The sequence below is a fragment of the Corvus hawaiiensis genome, chromosome 2, assembly GCF_020740725.1.
Source record: "Corvus hawaiiensis isolate bCorHaw1 chromosome 2, bCorHaw1.pri.cur, whole genome shotgun sequence".
Taxonomy (NCBI): domain Eukaryota; kingdom Metazoa; phylum Chordata; class Aves; order Passeriformes; family Corvidae; genus Corvus; species Corvus hawaiiensis.
The window spans coordinates 35,388,106-35,413,313 of record NC_063214.1 but is presented as its reverse complement, the minus strand read 5'-3'; the positions used below and the strand labels follow the sequence as shown (position 1 = coordinate 35,413,313).

General features: G+C 37.0%; 1 protein-coding gene across 1 annotated transcript in view; it reads left to right on the top strand.

Moving 5' to 3' along the window:
* Positions 1-25,208, top strand: part of TENM4 (teneurin transmembrane protein 4) — a 1,366,951-nt gene that overhangs the window by 601,364 nt on the left and 740,379 nt on the right. The window contains exon 5 of the mRNA XM_048294397.1: positions 24,185-24,263. The gene's annotated coding sequence lies outside the window, so the exon portion shown is untranslated. The remainder of the gene's footprint in view (positions 1-24,184; positions 24,264-25,208) is intronic.

Sequence of the window (25,208 nt, the reverse complement as noted above, 5' to 3'; positions counted from 1 at the left end):
GAGGTCCTTTCAGGGCACAACTCATCTGGCTGAGTTCAGAAGGCTGTTTTAGGAGAGATAAATTGCACTTGAGCAGGGTCTGCTTTTCTCACTGGTGGGAAAGGCTGTCTGGGGTCACTGGTTCAAATGGAGCTTTATCCACTGCACGTATCTCACATTAGGGAACGTGTTGTAGCCGATGCCTGTGGCTACATGTAGTGCTATTTTTCTGGATCTCCTGAGCCTGGAAAGGTCTCTCGGGCCTGTGGGAGAAGAAAAGGCAGGTTTACCTATGTAAATCCACTATGAGTTTAATTAACATGGGAAACCAGCTTCTTGTTAATTTTCTCTAAGTGTGCCTATATCATAAATATATTTGTTTGGTGGGGGAGACCATGAGGATACTCATTGTACGTAAAACCCCTTTGTGTTGCTCAGCTGTTGAAAGGAGATATAATGCAAATAGACATCGGCCTTAAGAAAGAAACACAGGTGATTTAGACCAAACCATCTCCCTGTGGCAAATATATCCTAAAGAATATTAAAGGACAGTAATTGTGTTGAAAGACTGTGGAAGGTTTCTCACAGCAGAAAAGCATTACAGGTGGATTGAGTGCCTGGAAGTGAAAGTAGACAAATTCAAAGTAGAAAGAAATAAAGTATATTTAACATTGGAAATGAATTTATAATTCTAATAATTCTATGCCCAAATTGGATTTAAAGGTTATTCTCCAGTATAATGAGAAGTGACTCAACGAAGATATTACTACATTGATTTCTCTGGCATGTTTATGCAAATTATAGTGGGTGACCATACAATGATGCCTTTCTTATGCAAAGTCCTATTCTTACAAAAGTCATTGACAGAAGGCCATGGTGTTCATTAGGAGCAGAATTACAGTGTTAGTCTCTATTATGCTATACCTAAATGCTGTGTAATATCTGGTTTCTCAGCCTCTGTGATTTTTTACCAAATGCATAGAGTTTATAGATGGATTATTTTGTATTTTTCAGCTAATGTTGTGTGCTGATACTTGGAGAAGGTGCTGGAATGTGAACATGTAGAAATTGCTAATATCACAGAAACTCAGCTGAAGGGAAAAATAGGAGTTACTGAGCACTATACACTGCTTATCACAATCAGTATACTTACAGCATTACATAAAATGGAATTCACTGCATTTAATCTAAACAAATTAAAATTCATCCTTTGATCTTTTGTCCATCTACTGAATGCCGCAGTTGCTGAAGTGCACACTTCTGGGATAACCTGAGACCTATGTTCATAATTTAAAAAACACTATACATTTCTGTGATTTTTTGAATATCTACCATTTTGGATGAAGAGGGAATTAGGACACATTAGCATACAGCAGAGCATGTGTTTGTTTCTGCCTGTCATATTGATTGGTATTTGTCTTCAAGCCCACATGGAGATGGTTTGTCTTTTTGAAAAGAACAGAAATGTTTTCTGTTACATTAAAAATCATCAGGTGTCCAGAGCTGCACTAAATAGTCAGTTTTAAAACTGTCTGTGAGGATCAGGGTTTTGGAAAAAAAAAAAAAAACCAAAAACAAGCAAAGTAATTTCTTAAGTTCTTTACCTATTTTTTGGGGTTTTTTTGCGGGGTGGGGGGGGGAAGGTTTTCTTCTTTTATAGTTTTTTTCAGTATATATATATATTTGAAATTCTACCAGAAGGGAAGTCTCTGAATCAAGGCAGAATAACAATAAGTCCCATCCATTTTAGTGAAGGCAGCTGATTTATTTTCATGTAGGCATGGAAAGTAGCTCCTCTATTAGCACAGCACTCAATACCATTTGAACAGACTTTTTCTGAGTCCTTCATTATACCATATATTTCTAGCCTTCCTTATGGACAAAGGGAGAGCGGGAGTTGGAAAACAACCTCCACAGTTCTCTTGTCGTTCAACGTATATTTTGTTCATAATGCCATTTGAACAGACATCCTCCAAGTTGTGCATCACTTATGAGGGGTTTCAAGCTTTCCTACTGATGACAAGAAAAGCAGAGTAATTTTTTACCTTGGTTCTCAAAGTGGTGGGGAGTTGTCCTTGAAATGCAGGCTCAACTCCTCTCTTTCTTTGTTTATGTATTATTGTTCTACAGGGGAGCAATTTTAACAAGTCCTGGTTGGACTGTAATCCAGAAAGAATTAAACCATGACTTCTACCCTGACTTTTGTAACGCTAAGAAAAAAATATAGTGAACACAAAGTAGCCAATCTGTTTTTCAATTGACTGTATTTTTAACAGATTAATTCTTTTTTGTTCTGCCACGTGAAAAGTCACATTGAAAAGCTATTGGGTTTGCATGCTGGGAGCACTGACACGGTGCTCTGGTGATAACTGACAGGCAATATCAGCAAAGAGACAAACAGGGATTATAAAATAAATAACAAGTATAAATCAATGCAAAACAAGTTGCATAAAAACCAAGATTTTAAATGTGGGTAAATCCCACTCCTCTCAAAACATCAGAGGGTCATAGAAGGGACAGCTGGAGGGGACTGTGGAAGCCACCTCCAAGCTCAGAGGGGACCAGGGCCAGCACTGGAGCAGGACAGCCAGGTCTTTGTACAGCCATGTACTTCAGGCCAGATTCAGACATGGGCAAATATTCTGAGCTCCAGGATGGTAACACTGCCTTCTTTACTCTGGTTACCAGGTTTTACTAAGTACCAATGCATTTTTTCAAAGTAGAGGAAGAAGAAAAAAGAAAAAAAACCTCCCCAATGGTCACTTCCAGACATTCTATGATTCTCAAAAAAAAAAAAAAAAAAGAAAAAAGAGAGAACTACTGAATTTTTAGGACTTCCAGGTAATAGATATTCAACTTATCTGTTTTATTAATCTCTGCATTATGCTGGGGGCTGAGAAGAATTTAGCTCCCATTCAGCACTCCATTAGTAATGATTATATATTTTTGCTGCATAATGGTTTATAAACTTTATTGCTATGTAGGTATTTTAAGTCAGTGTCACCTATCCAGCTATGAAATGATGAAGTGTACAGCATAGAATCTATTCCAATTTTGTGTTAATTACTGTGCAATAAGGAAATGAAATATGACATTTTAAAGTATTTAGACTGTTCTGGGCAATAACCAACAGTATTTTCTTTCAGATCCCACTTATTAGAGTGCTTTCCCTAAAATCTAAGACATAAAGTTAAGATCTTCTGAGATGTCTACTTGATTCAATGCAACTGATAATGAGAGATCTTAGAAGTGATTGCAACTGTAATGGAGTGCTAAAGAGCATTAATGTGAACACAGAGTATTTCAGAGTCCATTTTGAGAGGAGCTCCTCATAAAACCCTACATACATGCAGAACTGCCTGTATCCCTTTGCCTTTTCCCTCCAACCATAAAACTAAGGCTGCAGAACTTGGAATCCACTTTTACAGTTTTTAAAATAATTTAACAAGGAACAGCAGAAGTAATTGAATTTGCAGTAATGGTGGGGGTTGCATGAATGCAAAAATGTTCTACTATTACTGATGAAAATCCCATTTTACTACTGATTGGTGGTCTGTGGGAATAATTTATTGATTTTCTTTTGAAACTCCTGATGTACCTGGTGCAGAGCAGGGCCTGTGGATATTTCACCAGCAGTTCCAATTTTCTTGGTAGATGACTCAGAGAGAAACACTAGCTGTGTGGTACAAGTCAACTGTGGAAAAATACAGTCCAGGAACATTTTAAGAGCTCCAGCTGAAGGAAAAGCAGCTATCATGGGACCTGTGAAAGGCACTGTTGCTATGTTTATTGATACAATTAACATCTGACTTCCAAGACAATTCAATGAACCACAGATACAACTTGTGCAAAAAAACCTGCTCCTTCAGTAGGTTGCAAATCCTGTGAGACCATCATTCCATCAGCCAGGGCTCCTCTGTTAAACAACCTTCCAAGCAATCAGCTGCAAGAAACCTGAAAGATGTATTATGATGCTACATATTAATTTAACAGGTTGCTTAATAATCTGTAAATAAACAAAGTTATCAAGCTAATTAGCATTCAGGAAAAACTTATGCTGCCTGAATCCCCGAAGTTTGAAGACTGGTTAAAATTGCCTCAGACAACAAAAAATAAGTACATTCAAACAATAGTGAATATTGTTCTAGGGGGTAGTGCAGCAATCTAGAAAGTTGAAACCCAGGGTTAACTGATTTACCTAAGTTTTATACAACAATCTTAAAAAAAAAAAAAAAACCAAAAGGGCTCCATTTTTCTAAAGTTGTTAGGAAATCAAAGTTACAGAGTGAACTTTGGTGGGTATTTTTTAAACATCTCTGGTCTCTGTCATCAATGATCATCCCCAATGTAAACCAGCACAGTATTTTCTGAAAATTCCTTCAAATTCAGGCATGTATAGTTAGCTGTTCGTATACCCTGAGAACATCAGCCTCCACTTGCTCTTCTAGATACTTACAGGTGTAGATGCATAGAATTGCAACTGAGATGTACATGTCTATGTCAAAAGGGTCTTGGGCTTCTGACCCTCCTTTGTTAGCTAAGTATAATAGCGCTGTTGTTTTCTTCTCCAGTCTCACCAACATCTGCATTTCAAAGGGTTTTGAGGCTTCAAGGTATTATAATAATTGTGTAAGTACATAGAATAGACAGAAAATTAATATAAACAGTAAAGTTGTTTATAAAGTACAGAGTAATCTCTAAGCTATCTGCATAAACTTTTTCTTGAGAAATGCAAAGTAATTTATTACACTTATATATTGCTTGTCGCTTTGTGTAGCCACACGATTTCCCACTTAACTAAAAAAAAGACAACTATAATAATTTTCTGCACTAATATTGAGACATAAAAATTTTTCAAAGTAGTAATTTCTTGTTTTATGCAGTTATCAGATGCTAAGAAAGGATGTACCACTAAAAGTGGGTGGTAGGCATGGTGAGAAAGCAGCACAGGAGAAGGAAGAGTGAAGGGAACTTAGAGCACCTTGAGAAAGGTACTCTCACTTAAGAGCAAAGGGTTGTGAAATTCCTTTCTTGCATTAAGTAGCAGTGTAATGATATTAAAAAACTGTAAGTGCAGTGCAATCTTTCTTGTATTTCTTATACAGGATATTTACTCTCTTATTGTGGTCTGTAGGCAGACAGCACTACCTCCAGGATCTTCATTCTGTGCTCTTGGGTATCTCCTGGGATCTCTGCACTCCTACTAAAGCCCCTGTGAAAGGCAATTAAAAAGCAAACCTATTGGTGCTAGGCTTAGCTTTACTGTATGGTGACCCATATCCCTGCTGGAAAAATGAGCAAGGTGCTGAAAACCAAAAGATGTAGAAGATCCTATCTCTGGAGGAAAGGAAGTCATCAATAACCTTCCCACTTATTTTCTTACTTAAACACTTTCTTACTCTCTAGACACCAGTTAGTTGCATTATGATATGGATCATATTCCTGCTAGGCTCTTATTTATTTTTATTAATGATCACTTAGGATGCTTTTCTTGGTCCGGCATTCAAAACAGACTGGCAAAGGAAGCTTAAGAAGTTTCATCCTGACCCTGCTGTGACAAACGGCTGCTTTACTAATCCACACTCATGTATGTGCTTTATGTCCCCATGAGCAATCTGTAAAGGGCATATCAGGATTCCCAGTTTTGCTTCAGAGGTGCAACCCCTGGTTGTAACTTGATAATTGTTGTAGTGGTTCATCTGTAGTCCCTTCCCTTCCCTTCCCTTCCCTTCCCTTCCCTTCCCTTCCCTTCCCTTCCCTTCCCTTCCCTTCCCTTCCCTTCCCTTCCCTTCCCTTCCCTTCCCTTCCCTTCCCTTCCCTTCCCTTCCCTTCCCTTCCCTTCCCTTCCCCTCCCTTCCCTTCCCTTCCCTTCTTGCTATTGCATGTAAATCACATTGTAATAAAAGGTGCTCATATACTGAGATCCCCAGAGTATATATTTCAGGAAGGAGGACTGAATTTGCAGAGATACACCATAGACTAAATATCATTTACATCAAAAAAATAAAAAAAAGGTAAAATATTTATTTTTAATACTTCACAAATTATTAAATGAATTCTTGTACGTGTGTCTTGCCAATAGTGACTACACTCCTTCTAATGTTACCTTGATCACTTAAATCAAGCTATACTGAGCAAACAGGACAAGAAACTGCTGTTTCTTTTTTCCTGACATGAGAACTCTGAAGAGATTTGTCCTGTTGCCTGAAGTCAACTAAATTATATTTCTTCACAATTCCTAAAGGAAAGCAAATCTAGTGGAACAACTTCTCAGATTATAACTTAATTTCTGTGAGATATCCTAGGGGAGACATTCCTTGAGGTGTCTGAATTACACTGTCCAAGGCACTCAACACGCTCCACACTGCCAACGTGCCCTCAGATCTCACACCTTGTCAAGCACCAGTGATGCCCAGAGAGATGTGAATTAACCCATCATAACTTAGAAGTGCCATTGACAGGACTCTGACTGCACCAGCCTGCAAGCACATGTGAAGGGAGGGGTGAAAGCATGCAGCAGACTCCTTGCAAATACTTCAAGAACTGTTTTTTCATTCAACATTAACTCCCCCAAATCATATGTAAAGGCCCAGACTCTTTTTTACCTTGAAATTTGTTGTCCTTCAGAGAAATCTGTATCACTTAAGAAATATCATTACTACAAAACAAATCACCTTCCATTTAATATTTGTGCCATCTTGCTTTAGCATGATTCCCAGTCATGACACAGACACCAGTCTTGTAGTAGTTAGAACATACAAAAATATTTTGAAAAATTAAAAAAAACTAAAAGGACTGCTTTTAATGAACCTGGACATCAAAGAGAAACACAGAGATATGTTTAGGGATACATGTATTGGAATCTGTTTTCTGAGAGACGGCCATAAGTATGAAGTGTCATCACTTCTGTTGAGCTAAGTCTCTAATTTAGGCTGCTACTTTTGGGATTGCATCCCTCCAGAAATCCTGTATTATATCCCTCCAGAAATCCTGTATTATAGAATTTAGAAGCAGAGGCTTATACACAGACTATTTTAAAGCAGTAACAGTGGATCAATCTAGGACTTCACTTCAGCATTTCAAAAACATACACACTGGCAGTGCCTAAATGGCACAGCAGAATGCAGAGCTGGTAGTAGAGCAGATGCTGCTACTTCTTACCCTTCAGCTATGCTTCTTTAAATTTTATTAGAACAAAATAAGCTCAGCTAAAAATACATGTTAATATGTCTGCATTAGTTAACAGCCTGGTAGGAATTCTAATTATTATTGAGTTTATCATGGAGTACTACAGTATGCCCTTTCTTTAAATTTGTAGAGACCACTTAAGCTGCAGATTGTTAGCTGTATAAATATTTGTTGATATTTAAGATGCATAATTCATTTGTTTCCCCAAAAAAAGCTGTGTAGCCTTTTTTGAAATACTGTTCAAATGTTGCTATTTTATTGAAAACTATGCCACTTAGCCAGTTAGGGTTCTTGCAAGAGATGAAGAATTGTGAATTTGGGTAGATGAAGGTAGGTGAATAGGGCAGAAAAATATGATAGATGAAGAGTTGTGAATTTAGAGAAAGTTCTGATAATCCTTTTTTAAATTATTCTTGGATATTCACTTAAGTATTGTGACTTTATATTTGTAACCCAACTTCTTGTAAAAGACAAGGCACGGGATTTGTAATTGATTAAACAAGGTAAAAGAATAAGTTGCAATGATTGATCATCCAGAATTTTTTCCTCATAAGACACAGTCCTTATATTTTCACTTTCTCCTATGAAGGTGCTGTAGGAATTCAGTGAGCTATTTTTGATCAGGATTAGATCAGGAACAAATAAATCATCCAAGTTTCTATCTAATTCACAAGGCAGGCACTCTTTTTGGCTTGCATAGTTCAACACATTTCACAGAAAAAATATGGCTATTAGCTACTGTTGCCTTATAAATAATATTTCAATTAAAAGTCATAAACAAATTAACTTAGGTGCAAATCACTCTTATTATCTCTTTTATCTAAAGCTTGAAGAGTTTTCCTTTTTCTTTCAGCCTGGATTTATCATTCTGTACTCAGCTGAGAAAGATTAATTCAAAATACCATGAATATGTTGATTTTAATTTTATTCAAGCCCTATCACCCCTTTCACTAGTGCCTTATTCTCCTAACCATTACATTTGTTGCTGAGTTGCAACCTTCACTTAGATCAGAGTCACTGTGCCCATGCCAATATCAGCTGGTTTGCTCGTTGGGCTCTCTGTGGGTTAGGTTTCTCTCTTGTAGCTGGAAATGTGTAAGATAAATGTGGGAAGAAAAAAATAACCCCTCCCCAAGAGCCCCTCGAAGCTCCCCAGGATTTGTTCATGTACAGCAGCCTGTATTGTATGTCAATATACTGTTTTGATACAAATGCTGCCTGCCAGAAATCTGAGTCTTTAATGTAGAAATAGTAATCTAGCTCTGGCTGCTTTGCTTATTTGCTATATTATCCTGTGTTCACTCTCTGATCACTGACCTCAGTAGCCCTTTACAGATCAAAAATTACATTTTCATGTCTTTTCCATTTTTTCTGGAAAAATATCAAATCATGACCTTTAAAAAATATATATTTTAGCATATGTGTCCTCTGCAAACAGAAACTTTGCAAAAGAACGCAAACCAAAATGGAACAACATTCACTCAAACTGAGTAGAATTCTTGCTTATTAGCTCTTGGAGACTACTGGGCTTTCTTTTCTTTTGAGTGAAGTCTCATTAACACTTCCTTGCCCTGTATTAGTAAAATATGGACCTGATGACTTGCTCCTTTTATGATAAATGGGAAAACTCACCATAGACAAAAATGGAATGTGACATAAGTAGGGATGAATTACCAAAGGGAGAAGGAAAAGAAAAAATATCACCAAATATTCCTCTAATCAAACTTGTCACTTCCTAATGAAAGGAGTTGAAGGAATTCCTCATTAAAAACTGTTTCCTCTATGAACGCGCATGTGAACTATTATTTGGGGCTAAAGCCTCTCCTCTGAATCCCACTTTCTACACTCAGTGTTTAACTGCAATATGTTCAGACTCCTTCCTATGATTTACCATCAATGAGTTGTTTGTTCTCTTTATAATGCTGTTCAGTTTTAGTCCCCCCCTCACTGAAATACTCGTTCACTTGACCAATGGTTAACTAATATTTTGGTCGTGCTGCTGAGCTCTCCATTTTTCCTTCTTAATTTTTTCTTGTTTGTTTTTTCTTTTCCTTCTAGTCATCTGCAAAGTTCAATTTTTTCTCTGCTTGGTAATTTAATGCACCAGGATATTCACAGTAGACATACAAAATTAAAAAAGATGCCAGTCTGGAGTAGCTAACCACATTTTGACCCAAATGATAAAATATTACAAAAAAGGAGAGGTAGAAAGGAGGACTATTTTTGTAACTTTGAATACCTTTAATTTATGTGAGTGTCAATGAAACAGAGGAAGACATTCTTCCCTAAGTAATTTCATGTTCATTTTTAGTAAAATACTATGTACTGGTTTATTAGTATGTGGACATGATCACCTAATTATAAAGGCAAATGGAAGTTTACAACTTGGGAATCAAGTCTTCCTTAGACAGCTCTCAATGAATAGAAATTCTACATACATATTTATGTTAATTTTTTTCATGGAGTGCTTAATTCCCTTTTGTTCTATCAGAACCTGGATATAAAATCAACAGAGATGTTACATTGCACTTTCTTGCCTCTTGGCATTTTCCAGGAAAATCAATGTAAAATTTGAGTTGACCTTGCTTTAATACAGTACAGAAGCATGTGCTTGTCAAAGAAATATGACATCGTACTAATAGTCTCTTTCTCTTAAATTACAGCCTATGTAGTGTTTTGCCCTCATGTAGGACAACTGTGTACTGTTGTGTGTAACCTATAGAAAAACAAGAATTAAAGAAACTTAAGTATTTTCCATGTGTCAATATACACAAAAATGTACAAAATTCCCAGTAAGAGCTTCTGATCTGCCTTCAAAAAAAGTCAGCTGAATAGTTTTAGCTTTATTTTTCTAACACACAAGCAATTTCAAAGGGGAGCAATATAACAGGGCTTCACGCGTTTGTTCTCAATAGACTCTCAGTGTTTCCCCTGATATAGCAGTGGGCTGAGTATGATAATGCCACTTTCAAAACTCAGGCTCAACCATCTTCACGTTGCACCATGCCACATGGGCACAGCCTCTCAGGTGGCTCTAGTTTCTGGGTATTTGCATTGCATTCCTCAGTTCGGTGAGCCTCACACACTGTGAAGATCCCAGAGGTAGCCCAACAGAAATACAGGACTTCTGGGTATTAACAGAGCAAAGGTAGCTGTGGTTACCAAGCCCATGGTGAAGTAAATGCGATCATTTTACTTGACAGTCTCACAAAAATTCTTTCATGCATGTCTAAACTGCAGAGCTCAAACCATTAAGAAAAATGTAATTTGAAACAATTGATGGAGTTGTTGGGCTGTCAATATCAGCCACATAACCACCTTGCTTGAGGTGGAGGTGTGACCAGACCTAAGAAGTTCATAAAAAGAAATTGTATTTTAGCTGTTGATCAGAACTCAAAGTCTCTTGAAAATCTTATTAGTGCCTAAGCTATTAAGACTTATACCTTGTCCTTTCTTCATGAAATGGTTGCCTGATAGAATTAATAGAAATATAAGGATTGGTGTCTAGGAGAAATTAAGACACTGGTGAGGAGAATAATGCTTCCCATCTATCCTGGAAACAAGAACAGAGCTAAAGCCCATGCAGTCAAAGAGATGTATACTCATACATCTTCATATGAGTGCAGAATGAATCCTCCACTAGCAGAGACTGAGATGTGGTTTTGCACACTGTTCTTCAGCCAGGAATTATTTCCACAGAACAGTGTTTTTTCCTGTAGGTAGCAGATGGACCTTGCAATTGAGATCTGTTTCCTGCTCCTCCAAAACCCCCTTTATTGCCTGTTAATCCTAATGAAAGTTTCTACTCTTAGAAATCCAGCCTTAATATTTTTTATTTATGTATGGCATGTTTACATATAGCACTTTTTTCTTAAAGTGCAGATGCTGTTAGAATGCAAAATACTTTTTAATAAACAGGGAAAGGAAAGAACAACAGCATAGATTATGCCATCCCACATACCCGTGATGTCCCTGCTTAACTGTTGAGTAGACCACTAACCTCACACTGAATATTGCAGAAACTGAGATTTAGAAAAGATAAGCAACATGGAAAACTCAACAAAAAAAGTAGAATTTCCACTGTAGAAAAAATACCACTGAGCAGTAAAATCAAACAAAACTAACAGCCATTTGAATGTTTAATCGGAGACCAGATCAATCAGATTGGACATCCAAGTGAAAAGTTGTTTGTGAGATAAGCAGAATTCTGTTATCAAGAGATTAGAGACAAGAATTGAGCTGCATTTATTGCCTACAAGAATATCCAGAAATAACACCTAGAGCAGAAGATTGATTTTGTGAGAAAACAAAATTACAGCACTTTTTTAGGCTTTAAACACTAAAATATTATTTCATAGAGTAGTTTAAACTGGAAGAGATCTCTGGAGCCAATTTTGTCCAATCTGCTCCTCAAAGCAGGGCCAACCTAAGACAGATTTCTTGGAATCTTTTCCAGTTGGATTTTTAATTAAGAGATAGAGATTTCACAACCTCTTTGTGCCACCTTACCCAATGTTTTATTACCTTTCTTATGAATGTTTCTCCTAATGTATAATCAGAATTTCCTGTCCTGCAGCTCGGCCTTTGCGATTTTTTGTTCTGTTCTGTATTTCTGTGTTTCTTTTCATCCACATTGTACTCTCTGACTAGATAGTTATAAACAATGGTAAGGCATCCCTTTACCTTTCTGTTCTCCAGATTGAGGTAATCCACTTCTTACAGTCTCTCACAACCAGATCCCAGCCTGTGTTATTGCATGGGACCATCTCAATTCCAGGACTGTGCATTTTCTTTGTGGTGAAGTTCCTTTGAATCCATATCTCCAGCTTTTTGAGTGTCCTCTTAATGGCAGACCCAATCCTGAGCTTATTAAGTGCTCCCCACACCAATTTGGCTTCACCCAAAACCTTACTGAGGTGCACTCTGTCCACTGCCCAGACCATTAGCACCAACTTAAAGCCAAATTATCTTCAGGAGTGATTCCTGAGAAATACCACTGGGAATCAGCAGTCTTTTGGACTTCATTCTGTTTATCACAACTCCTTGACCCTACAACTCTCATTATTGTGTGAGGTTATGTATCCTTCTGTTGCATCTGGGGCTGGCCAGTTCTACAGAAGTCTCTGAACAAAAGAGCATTAAGCAGTGACCCAATATGACCTTCTAAGAAATACTTCTCTGTGGGTCTTTAGTTTTAGTGAACTATTCAATAGACTTTGATCTTTGGAAATAAATGTTTCCCAATCATAGAATGTGCACAACTATTACAATGAGTAGAATAAAATGCTAGAGTAAAAAGTATTCCGGTCTCCTTTGTTTACTTCAAACTGCAGTCGGTGTTTAGATCTGGTTTCTTCTTGTAGAATTCTGTGAAACTTATTTTCACCAGGAAGATTCAATTTCTGAGAGTCTTTTTCCTCTTTATTCAAAATACTACAACCAATCCCTGTCACAATTAAGTTAGTGTGATTTGCTGCTCTGTCTCTGCTTGCTATTGTACTGCTGTGCAGTTAGCTCTTGACAAATCAAAGACCAGGGTATGAGTATTGCAAATCAGATTTGGAAAGTGTTTACTTCAGGGAAATTTGTACAGTTAGTGTAGTATATTACATTCTAAGCAATGATTCGCTCACTGCCCTCAACATGACAAAAATTAAACTAAGGGCAATATTTTGATATGCTACCAGAAAAATACAAACCTTCTAGAGAAAAATTAATGTACTCAATTGTTTCATGTAAGAAATAAAAAGACTGGTTGGCCATTTTGTGACTCTGTCTAGTAGTATAGCAGCAGCAAGTGGAACATCAGCTCAGGTATTCTAGTGTCATGACGGAGTGGGTATTTCTTCCTATAGTATCTGCTCCACAATCATGTCAGGTGGAATTTTCGGTATTTGGGGGTTGGTTGTGGGGTTTTTTTGCTTTTTTTTTTTTTCCCAAGTAAGCAGATTGCTAGTATCAAAGTGAATTCAAATTTGCTCAGCATTATTGGCATGAATTATTTTCCTGCCATAAAAGTTTTGCTTCAGTTTCTTTTAGTAACATTTGTTGTTGTTTTTTATTAGCATGCCTAGGATAGTGGGAGTAGAGATTATAAAAAGTCTTAGCTGGAGTGTCAAATAAGGAAGATTCTACACTGAGAACAGCTTTTCCAAGCTGCAGGCCAGATGGTAGCTTTGGGACTCAGAAGCTTAGGAGAAGTAGCTGGAGCTGTGTCAAGAGAAATAGTTAAAAAAAATAGGAGAAAAAGGAAGCAAGAGAGATTGTCAAGTCAAATTAGCACAAGTAACTATTTGTGCTACCCTTTTCATGTCTGAATGAGTAGATGTATTACTCACATGGTAACCTAGCAAACAAATCTAAAGAAAGGATGAGGAACAAGGCAAAAATACAGAATATTTGTATAACCCTATACAAATATAATTTGTTCTATTCAGCTGTGGGATATTGTCAACCCATGATGTCATAATGCAACTTTTGAAATTTCCATCAAGTTTGAATTAGAGATCAAAACTGCTGCCTGCCCAAACCTATGGGTTAGGAATTACATGGATACCAAAATGCCAATGCATTGAAAAGCCAGTGTCTTCTACCTTTGGGCCTGAAAACCTCATATCCTGATGTGACTGCACCAGCCTGTAATCTGCACTGTACCACCCCCACTCTAGAACTAAGGCAAGGGCTGGTGCAGTTCTACCTTCATATTTCAGAGCCACCTTAAAACTTACTGAAGGATAATAAGTGCTAAAATGAAAATACCTTCCAGATTATGGAAGTTTTCTCTTTTTTTCAGACCTGAAATTTTCAACCCCACCCATAAAAGTTAACCAGGACTGCTCAGAATAAAGTTTCTTGCTCAGATGTGCAACTTTAATAGTAGAGAGATAGGTTTCCTATCTTTAGCAGCAGCTAACAGGAGTCAAACTATGACTGCTGCTATTGTGCTGTGCTATCACAAAGGAAAAAGATATATTGATCCCCTCATTTTTTACAGAATGTGGCAGAAAATACTGATATATAGATATAGATAGATATAGACATAGATATAAATACAGATATAGATTATAGATATAGATATAGATAGATATTGATATAGATATAGATGATATAGATATAGGTATAGGTATAGGTATAGGTATAGATGATATAGATATAGATATAGATGATATAGATATATAGATATAGATATAGATATAGATATAGATATAGATATATACACACACACAAGAATTTTACAGTCTAAGTCAGATCGATCCAAAACAGGTGTATAGCAAACACTTTTAGTAGCAGGCATTGAAAGCAAGGGGTAGCTGAGCACCATTCAAAGAGGAATATGTTGTTGCTGCCATGAATTGATCTCAAAACTAGTGACAACAACTATTTTTCATTCTTATAACATGTTCTTGCTGGAGGAGACATTCCAGCGTAACAGATTCTACAACAATTTATGGATTGAGAGAGAAGTGGAGTCTATAGGGCTTGTTGAACTTACCTGTAGCTCTTAGCTGGTTGTTTAACACTGAGCTTCTGGCTAAGTTTGTGAGATAAAACAGGTTTACATAGCTAAGTTTTATATATATGAATTGTTTTGGATAACAAGAGAGGATAATTTACAGATTAAAGGAGCTGGATTCTTTTCATATATAGATGTGTCAAACCTTTTGTATTTAGAAAACATGTTTCCTATATATAAAACTAGAAGGGGAAATTCCCTTATTAACAGAAGATTGAGCATGACTAGCTGGAAGGGAGCCACAGAATGGATTTTATGAGCAGGATTTTTAAAATTTTTTGAGAGGGGCTGACTGCTTCTGTTCTCAAGAGACAAGAACTGGTGCATTTTGGAACATTTGGAAAACAAACTGTTAGGCTTGGAAGGCAGAAAGGGAAAGAATTTCACAGCTGAAGAATGTAAAACCATGCCTCTCTTCTCTGAAAAGTACTGCAGGCTGAGAAATTCCCTGTATACGCTGACAAAGTGTGTTTAAAGAAAGAACTACCATTCTTGAATATTGGGCTTATGATCCGTTGGAGAGATTGTGAAAGTCTTTAAAGAACATGCCAGTATATTTGCTACCTAATAACTTCAACAAGCAGTTAATGTCTTTTGAGGAGATAAAGTAAAAATTCTCAATCAATTTATTTCATAATGGAGTTTAAGAGGTGGTTTCATCATGGTCTACAAGCACTTAAGTGAAGAAAACCATCTGATGGTAGTGACTTTTTAATTTACTGGAAAGTCATAATGAGTTTCAGTGGGTAGAAGCTGATGCTAGATAAATCCAGGCTAGAACCAAGGTACGTATACTAAGTAAAGATAATTATGCATTGGAAAAGCCTTCTTGGATGCATGATGAATTCCTCACCAACTGAAGTCTAAAAGTTGAGTCTGGATATTCTTTACTGGAGTTTGTGACAGTTCAAGCAGAAGCCATAATCTTGATACAGGAATTAGTGTGTGAAGTTCTTTGTTATGTGCTTGTCCAGAAATCAGACCCGTATTTTACTGATCTGTTTTGACCTTAAATCCACAAAGACTAGGTAAATGTTGAATAATTTATTTTATGTTATTCAGAAACTCCACAGATGTTTGCACATAATGGGACTGAAACAACAGATTCTTGTAAGTACACCAGTGTAAGCCAAATGTACCAGACAAAAGAGGGGACATGCTTCTACCCTCCTGACCTTGCCTTCCAAAACTGGTTTCATGATGGTTATCTGGAACACTAGAATGAAGTCTGTTCTTGCAATGACTCTCCAAACTGTAACAGAGATACATGAATCTTCACGATACCGAGGGTGAATGGTGTCAATAATTAACATTTTTTTTCCGCCCTCAATTTGTTTATTGCTGAGTTTAGTCCTGGACTCTGGTGCAATGTCTTAGATTGCCGTGTTTCCTTTTTCCAACTGAGGCAAAAAATGTTGTGATTGGAAAATCTAGATTTGACACAGAAAGTAGTGATTGAGGTTCTTGTTACAAAGCCAGGATCAGTAACTAGGGTTTTTTTCTTTTTTTTTTCCCCTAATCTAGCCAAACTCAAAAAAAATAAGAATTAAAATACTCGTGAGGTTAGTGTTGGAAAAGCTGGAGGAATATGCAGTCTCAAACTAAAGACTGAATCAATGGAGTTAGAAACCAGAAGATTCCCTTGCTTTTTATTTTCAGTGTTTGGGTGAAAGAATAAAAGAGATGTTAGGTCTTTTCTTCCTACAGGAATATTCATCAGAATCCAATCTAACCTTTCTGTTTAAGGATACAGTACAACATTTTTTTTATTTTAGCCCAATTGATACATTAAAATTCTGCCTATTTAATTTGCTCACTCCTGATTTCTCTCAGAAAGTAGAGAGAGTTTAAACACTTGTCAGCACATAATAAAAAAGCAATCTTTAGGCTCATTCTGTTGATAAAGGAACTGATACATCTAACTCAGTTTTACACATGCTCTATAAAATTTTAAAGAACTTAGCCTTTCTTAACAATTGAATGCTAATTAAGGGTATTGATTCCACTTAATGAGTTGCAAACACTCTTAAAAAGGTCAGACCTGAAGTGGGTTATGTGGAAATGTATAGAACTTTCAATATTTTTAGTTCATTGCTATTTAAGTATGCACCTAAAGAACATCTGATGAAATGTTAGAGAGTAATGAATAACACTAATGTTTTCCAGCTACATAAATGAGTTGGATTAGAGCTGACAAGTGTTCTCTGTTATCTGGCCACCATTTCACGTTGTATATCCTCAGCTTTTCAATTTATGTTAAAAGGGGTTGAGATGGAGAACCTGGGCACATTTAGTAGTTCTCTTTCTCCAGCAGTGGCTGCAAGCAGACTGCAGGAGAAAAGGATGAACTGAACATGCAAATTTGATGTTTACACCTAATACTTTCCCATCCTCTAACCATCTTCAGGTGAGGGGATTTCCTGAATCTCTGCACTTTAGGTGCTGTCTAGTAAATCACAAGAGATGTTTTTCCAAACACTTCTTCAAGGACCATTTTTCTTATTTCTTGAAGGTATGTACAGAAGAAACAATCTTTTTTTGTCTTATGTAGGTTTGGATGTAAACAGCATTTCTTGAAAATAAATATAATTGCAAGCAGTCAAAATGCGGAACAACAGTATGCACAAGGAGTAAAAAGAGCTTACATGTGTTTAAAAGGGTTGAACCACCACAGTTATGAAAAACACAAAGTTGAAAATCTCCTCACTGGGAGTTAAAGATGTGAAAGTATTTATGGAAAATATGTATAAGGAATCTTGACATATATCTCTTACTTAAAAGTATATATTTTTCTGGCCCATTATGAGACCTCCCAAAAAAACTCTCATTGTGTCACAAGTGTCTCTTCATCAGAATCATTATTAAATATGACAAGAAAAATTAATTTCATTTATTTAGTGATATATTTTTATCAAGCACTCAGTTGCAGTGAACTCTAGCTCCCTGCTTTTCTTAAATATTGTTAGAAAGTTCAACTTCAGTGTCACATTCCTGTATGTTCAGCACGGCAGCTGATACTGGGAAATGCCCTGTGCTCATTCTGGAAGCGTTTGGACATAGCAGAGGTGGGATTTTCATACCTGATTTTAAACATCTACTATCTGAGCTAGTTAACCAGGCTCCAGTTATAATCAAAGATGAGATACAATGGGTTTTACGGTAAAAATTGTCATCTTAAGGAAGAGGTCTAAAAGAGACGGATGTCTCGTACTGTAGCAGTGCTGTTCACTCTTCCTGACTGGAAAGGGAGCCTAGGGTGACTGGCTCAGATGCAGATGTCTAACTTAGGTGTGATGAATCTCTCTCTAGGGTTTCTCCTGTCCCTCCTTGTTAACTGTAGAAATAATCCTTCTTCAGATTGAAAACTTTGGAAATAAGTCTTGTAGGAAGCCAAATATCTTTATGGCTTTAAAGCATTATAAAAATTTTTGCCACTTCAAACACTTGTGAGCAGTGATCAAAGAACTTTTGAGCTTGAAGCCACACTGCTGTATACTTTTGCACTGTTGCCCTACTCAGGTATCCTGAGCTCTTTCTCATGCCTTGAATATAATCTCATTCTGTTTAACACATTGTTCTTCTTTTCTGGTTTTCAATGCTTGGGTTGTTAAAAAACAAAAACATGCCCAGAGACAGATGTAAAATTGCTGAGCTTTTCTCAAATCACTTCAGTTCAGTTTCCACTGTGTTCATAAGCATCTTTTTCCTTCCACTGATATTTTCAAATACTTAAACTCTTCAAGTTGCCATTTCTTCCAAGTTAAAATTTGGCATCTTGGACTAATTTTGATACAAATATAAACCACAGATCTATCTACAAAAATATAATACAGAAAGTAACAACAAAAATATTATTGTGAACTGTAGGACTTTAGATTTCTTTTTGTAAATATGTAGCACATAAGAAGCTTGCTTTCCTTCTCTTTGCAGCATGACTGACAGATTTCTAACTATTGTAAACCAGAAACTAGCTGCCACTGCATACATTTTATGAATGAATTGGTGTTAACTGACACTAGCAGTGCCAATTAGCAATACATAAATGAATCATTACAGTGACCACATACGTCACCACATGCAGTTTGTCAATCTCTCTCTTTCCATAAAATCTATACAGCATTCACAAGAATATCTAAGCTGCTGACAAGGAGCTCGAGAATTTCTGTTTAAAGCACAGCTGAATCCTGGAAATGATTCTTCACTTTACTAGATAACAGCATTTAAGCTGTCTCAACAGAGCTGGCTTCATGAGCATTTTACCACGTTCTATGAAACTCCAATGAAAAAATCTATTTTCACACAGAGAAACAACAGCAACCCAGTGAAACAGTTTCACAAAGTACAAGTGTGTTCCTCTTCACCCTCCCAAAGATCACACTTCTTTGGATAACCATGTACATGTGTGGGTGCAAGTAAGTGCTTCTTCTGTAGAGTTGTCCAGTCCCCTTTTTCTTCTACAGCTTTCATCAGAACTTATCTTCCATGTAGTGTTAACTCAAGGAGCATCATGCTTAACCTGGTCTTTGATCAGACATAGAGGTCTCTAAACGTAGACTACCTAGACAAGTAGGTGTAGCATGGTTTTACATTTCAGTGTAGGAGTGCTGAAAAAGGTGATGCAGGGATGGTTCAAGTGCTGAGTGCTGCTTGACACAGCTACCCTGCTGTTAAAGTGGTATTTTGCACAATAATTGTAAGAACTTGACAGGAATGGATGCTGCTCTGAAAAATCAGTGAAAATGCCAGCAAGTCCAGATCCAAGTCTGGATCACTCTCTGGAGGATCCCTTCCCTGAACTGACTATAATGGAAGCCCGGGGAAATTTGTCTTAAGTTGTCCATGACTAAAGTTAGCCTTTGTGTATATCCATCCCTCTGTGAGATATATCAAATATGTGTAAATGCCTGTTACAGTCTTTAAACTGACTGCTCCTTCACATCACACTTAAAGTAATACATAGGCAAAATGGATGTAAATATAAATTAATTTTGAAGTACATAGAGTTCCAACATTCCCTTTGTCAGCCACAAAATCTGAAGAGGAATCAAAGTGTGGGTGACCTGCGTCCCTCAGGTAACTTGAATGACAATAGATAGTTGTGTGGAAGAAGGGAATTCCAGGCCAGATCTTCATTTCATCACATAGCACCTTTCATGCTATGCTCCTAGTCTGTCTTCCTTTAATCCACCTCCTCTGTGTGTGATCTAATAGCCAAATGAATTGGACAAATTAGGAGCCTGAGAAGGTGCAGTAGAATCCTATGTGTGTACATATATATACAAACACTCATTTTTGAACAAGGGGCATTCTGCCGTTCCAGAGGTATTGCAGGGTACATCCAGGCCAGGTACATGTTGTTGTGTGATACAATGCAGGACCTCTGAGGTGTGCCCTTTAGGAACTGACATGCTCTTTGGAATCTGAGGGTGAGATGCATTGCCCTATTATGTAAGTGGCAGAGGCTGCTTGTTATGTATCTGACAGAGGCCAGTATTCTGTGGCAACTAAGCTGAGTCAACTGAACTGCCTTTCAGACTCTCTGAAGTCATATGTTGTTGACTTTCTAATTTAAGAAAAATCTCCATAGAATTTACATTCCCTGGTTCTAAATGGACTTCCACTCAAAATCACGTTTCCAAGCAGCCACTTATCATAGCAAACCACAGAAACACGTACAATCACAGAATGGTTTGGGTAGAAAGGCACCTTGAAGGTCATATAGTTCCAGCCTCCCCTCCGTGTTTCTTTTAGCAATGATGTCACATTGCAGATGTATCTATCCTTCCTCCCAGTCCTGCTCTACCTTCTATTCTTGTCCACGTGCCAAAACAAGACATCTTCAGTACTGCACTGTAAATCCTGAGCATTCGGAGCAAAATAATCAATAAACAGGTTCCATAAAACAAATCTTTAGGTTTCTTACAGCCATATTGCTGCAACTGTTGAAATTCATGGCAAAGGGGGATTTTATTGCTTAGTTATGACTTAAAAATCACTTTTGCCCCATCAGATTCCAGTTGGCTACATTAGTTTTTACTCTAGGCTGTTTGTACAAACCTCCACTTTCTCTGAAGGTCAGAGGTACTATTTTAGGAGGGTGGATTGGTATTCTTTTATGAGTGATTGTCATAGATAATGGAAAATGGCAACTGGTTTTGTTCTCAGTGGGATGTGTCTGTAAGTAATTATTAAGAAAGACTAGAACTTTGTACGGCTGATTGTCTCTTTTAAAACTATAAATAAAAACTGAGAGCAATTAGGGCTAAAGAACAATCTGGATGTAATTTGTGTTCAATGCCTAACACAGCAGGACTCTAATTCAAATGGTGTTATATGCCATGATATGATATTTCCACAGTTCTGTGATTCCCAGATTTGAGCCTGAAAAAGCTCAAACGCTATAAAAAGTTATTTCTAATAAAGTGGATTTCTGGAAACGTTTGAATTGCATGAGTCTATTCTTTCGTGATATGTTGCAGGGGTTCCCACATGCAAGGCTTTCCCAAAGCTCTGGAAAACATGTTTTTGACACATCTTCATCCCAAATAAAATCCTATCTACAATAAGACTGGCCCAGCTATAAAATATAAATAGAAGGTTTAAGGGACAAAAGTAATGTATTCAGAAGTTAATTCTTTTGGAAAAAAGCTTTTAAAATGGCAAGAAAAGTAAAATATAAAGAGGTAGAACACCCTCCAGCAACAGTGGAAACACTAAAAGGATTATTTATCATAGGTAAAAGACAATTCAAAATGACATGGCAAAGCACAATAGCCCCTAGTTGTGCAGGGACTGGGTTACCCAATTATGCAATTCATATTGGAAACAAATGGTATCTTATAATGCTCATGACATGTTAAATACTCAATTCTGAACCGCAAAATGCCTGAAGTTTTTAACTAGAAATGCAGCTGTGTCAATTAGATGCAGCACATAGTACTTACACTTTCTAGTAGTACAACTGGGGGAAAAAACCTGCAAAAAATAAGACTGTCTGTATGAAAATTAAACCAGCTGATAACTTGTGTACATGTGTGGCCTGCTATTTATCTTCAATTTAAAAGGTAGAATAAAAACAAAACCAAAGCAACCCAAAACCTTTCAGACATTCTTGCATGTTTAACTGCTCTGAAATCACTTTCTTTATTCACTCAGCATTCAGATTACTTAATACTCTTCATAGCTTTTTCAGGTAATTTTTATATAAACATATAAACAAAACAATAATATTTCAAGGATGGTTGACCTGTTTTCTTTGTCCAGTAGTGAAACTGTGCATTTAGATCTTTCTTCAAACTCTCACTTTCTCACCAGAAAGCCAAAACACTTTCAGTAAGTCATTTGGGATTGCCGAAACTTGTGTTTGTTGTAACTAATTTCTGCAAACACAGAAGCAGGTCAGTGAACTCAGCTGCCTCAGAAAGCTTCAGGTGTTCTAACATACAGGATGAGGTATATCCCTAATGTCCCATTTTTTCCCGTCAGGCCTGTTTCCAGTTATTGCCCTGACTCCTGTTCCTCACTGTCACCATGTGTGTACTCCATGATGCTGTGTTACAGTCTAGGATGACTATCCATTAATGACAACACCATGGAGCAGTTGCAGCCATTATCATAAAAAAAACCCCACTAAAAACAAACCAAACAATCTAAAAATTGCTCTACTTAGGACTTATCTTGATGAATAGCACAGATGTCATATTAGACGTGTCATTCTGCTTATCCAGAGAAGGACAATAGAGCTGAGGAAGAGTCTGGAGCACAAGTCTTATGAAGAGTGGCTGAGGGAGCTGGGGGTGTTCATTCTGGAGAAAAGGAGGCTCAGGGGCCTTCTCACTCTCTACAAGTACTTGAAAGTAGGTTGCAGTGAGGTGGGGGTTGATCTCCCAAGTAACAAGAAATAAGACAGGCGGAACTGGCCCCAGGTTGTGCCAGGGGAGGTTTAGGTTGGATATTAAGAAAATTTCTTCCCCAGAAGGGTTTATATATCCTTGGCCAGATTTCTGCTTTCTTCAGATCTGCTAACTGAGTACTCCGGCAGCTGCAGTGCCTCTCCAATTTTATTCCGGAAAGGGATAGAGGAAAAAAACATGCATACTTCTCTTCCTAACTACTGACTGGATGGTGATGTTGCTCAGATCTGCCAATGGTGATGATCTGAGGCTCGGCTGGTATGCTGTCTCTAATTTATTTTGGCCATCTGCTTTTCCTCCTTCTAATTGGTGCATGTTAAGAGAGAAAATATTCTTAAAGAGCATTTAAGATGAGGATGCTTCTGGACTCACTAAAAGCAGATTGAATTGTAATATTTGTTTTTCATTGGGCAGATCAATCTGTATCTCAGCAACCATTTCATATTTGGCGAGACTATTCCTTTTACATAAAGTGATTACATATACTAAGGTTGTTATTGGTATGAAGGATGCATTAGTAAAAGTGAGAAAAGATCTCTTTTAGCAGGTTCTCCACACTTGTAAAATATTTATGTTGTAGCCTGCATATTCTGCAGTTTCTTTGTAAACATTGAGCTTTATGTGTATTATTAATGCTCAGGAGATGAAACGTGTATTGAAATAGGGGCCCTGAACAGGGATTTGTATTCTCTGATCCTTCACTGAAACAACAGCCTTAAGGTTTGTCCACTGACTTCTCTCATCATCTCAGGGGATACCTCGGGAAAGGTGTCTGAAGTTTAATCTGCAGTACTTTTCTGACCCTAGCACCATGGGTTTGTTCAGGGGGAGTTAATTTTATTAAAGCCTGAACTCTCATTGGAGAAAAATTTCACAACCGTGAAGAAGTCTGCCTTCTGATCCACTGCCACTTTGCAGATTGCAGGAGTGGGAGACAGCTAAACATTGTCAAAATAAAAATAGACAAAGTAATTTTTGTTTCCCCTGCACTTTCTGGATGGGATTCATGTTTTCTAAGTTAACCAGCTGGCAGTGCAGGCTGAAATGACCACCTAAACAACCTGTGTGAAGAGAGGGACATCCACACAAGTGACTTGATTTGCTCTCAGAGGTGTTTCTCTTTCTCTACCAGCTTCACACAGGAGTCTAATAACTACCTTAAACTAAGCTTTAAGGAAATAAAGCAAAGCAACACAAATTATACTTTCAAACAATTTTTTTTTTCTAGTGAGACTGACATGGGATTTTCAAGCAGCACCAGAAAAATCTCTTCATTCGAGTAGATAAATACAATTTAGTTTTTATTCATTTTGTATCATGAATATGTTTTTTTATGATATAGATTAATCAACATTTTTTAATGAAGTAAAACCTACCCACCTGTTATTATTTTGCTGTATTGTCTTCAAATGTCATTTTCCCCAGTAGTAATCTTAGCTAAAATGTCTTGTAATAATAACTACACTCTCCTAGTAGATATGGCATGAAATTTCAGTAGCACATAGTATTTCTCACTGATGCTGTACTTGCATTTCTTATTTACAATATTCCTCAAAGAATTATGGCTTGTTTTGTCTTTATCATCTTACAGGACACTGGTAATAGTATATGGATCCTGTTGGAGATAGAGTATCATACAAGTATTGGATGAATAGCAAACAGCCTTGCTGGTAAGTCGTTGTATTCTTTCTGCTCTTTTACCACATTTCAGGTCCAGGAATGTGAAGGAAGGTTTACATCCTGTTCAGTATGATGTTTACTAAAAAACAAACAAAAAAGGGAAAAGCAAATTAAATAATATGTTTTAAATATTTGCAGTTCCCTTCCCTTTCACAAGTAGCTTCAGTATTACTATATCTTTTTTCCCTCCTCTCTTAGAGAAACATTTTCAGTTTCCACTTTGTGCCATTGTGTATCATGAGGCTTTGCAGGTTGCTTTATCTGCAGGTACTCCCTCGTCAGAAATGTCCAAAGTTCAGTTTTACAGGCTAATACAAGAGTCATAATGGTTCTTGCTATTTTTTTAATCTTTTTTTTCCTTTTGGGCTTTCTTTTCTTTTTTCATTTTTGGATTGATCTTATTTTATTCACTGTAGGTATTGTGCTTTTGGTTTGTTTTTGATGCTAAAGAATGTTTGTTTGCCTATAAACCTCAATGCAGTTTTTATTTGTAGCTGATTAACATATGTCAGTTACTAAAGGTACTTGAATAGAGAGTATCTAGAAAATCATACATTTAAAAGATTAGTTATAAAGTCACTAGTCAAAACCACCCAAGCTATAGCCCTATTGATATCTCTGGTTTATTGTATGATGTTGATTGAGTAATTTCTGAAGAGCAGGAACTATGTTTCTGTGTGGAGATACAGTAATGCATGTACAGTGGTGTATGAACTGAATTATTCTTCTTTACATAATTGGAGAGCTCACTGGGTAGCTGTTAAGAATGATTAAACTCCATTAGGCCTGATAAAACCTATTTCTTCTTAAAATATTGCCAAAAATGAATAGTATAAAATATAACTTTTTGTTTCTAGTGGAGTTGCTTTAACTCTTGCATTTTCAATACTGTCTGCAATGTTGATTGCTACTTCCATCCATTGGGTGTAAAATCT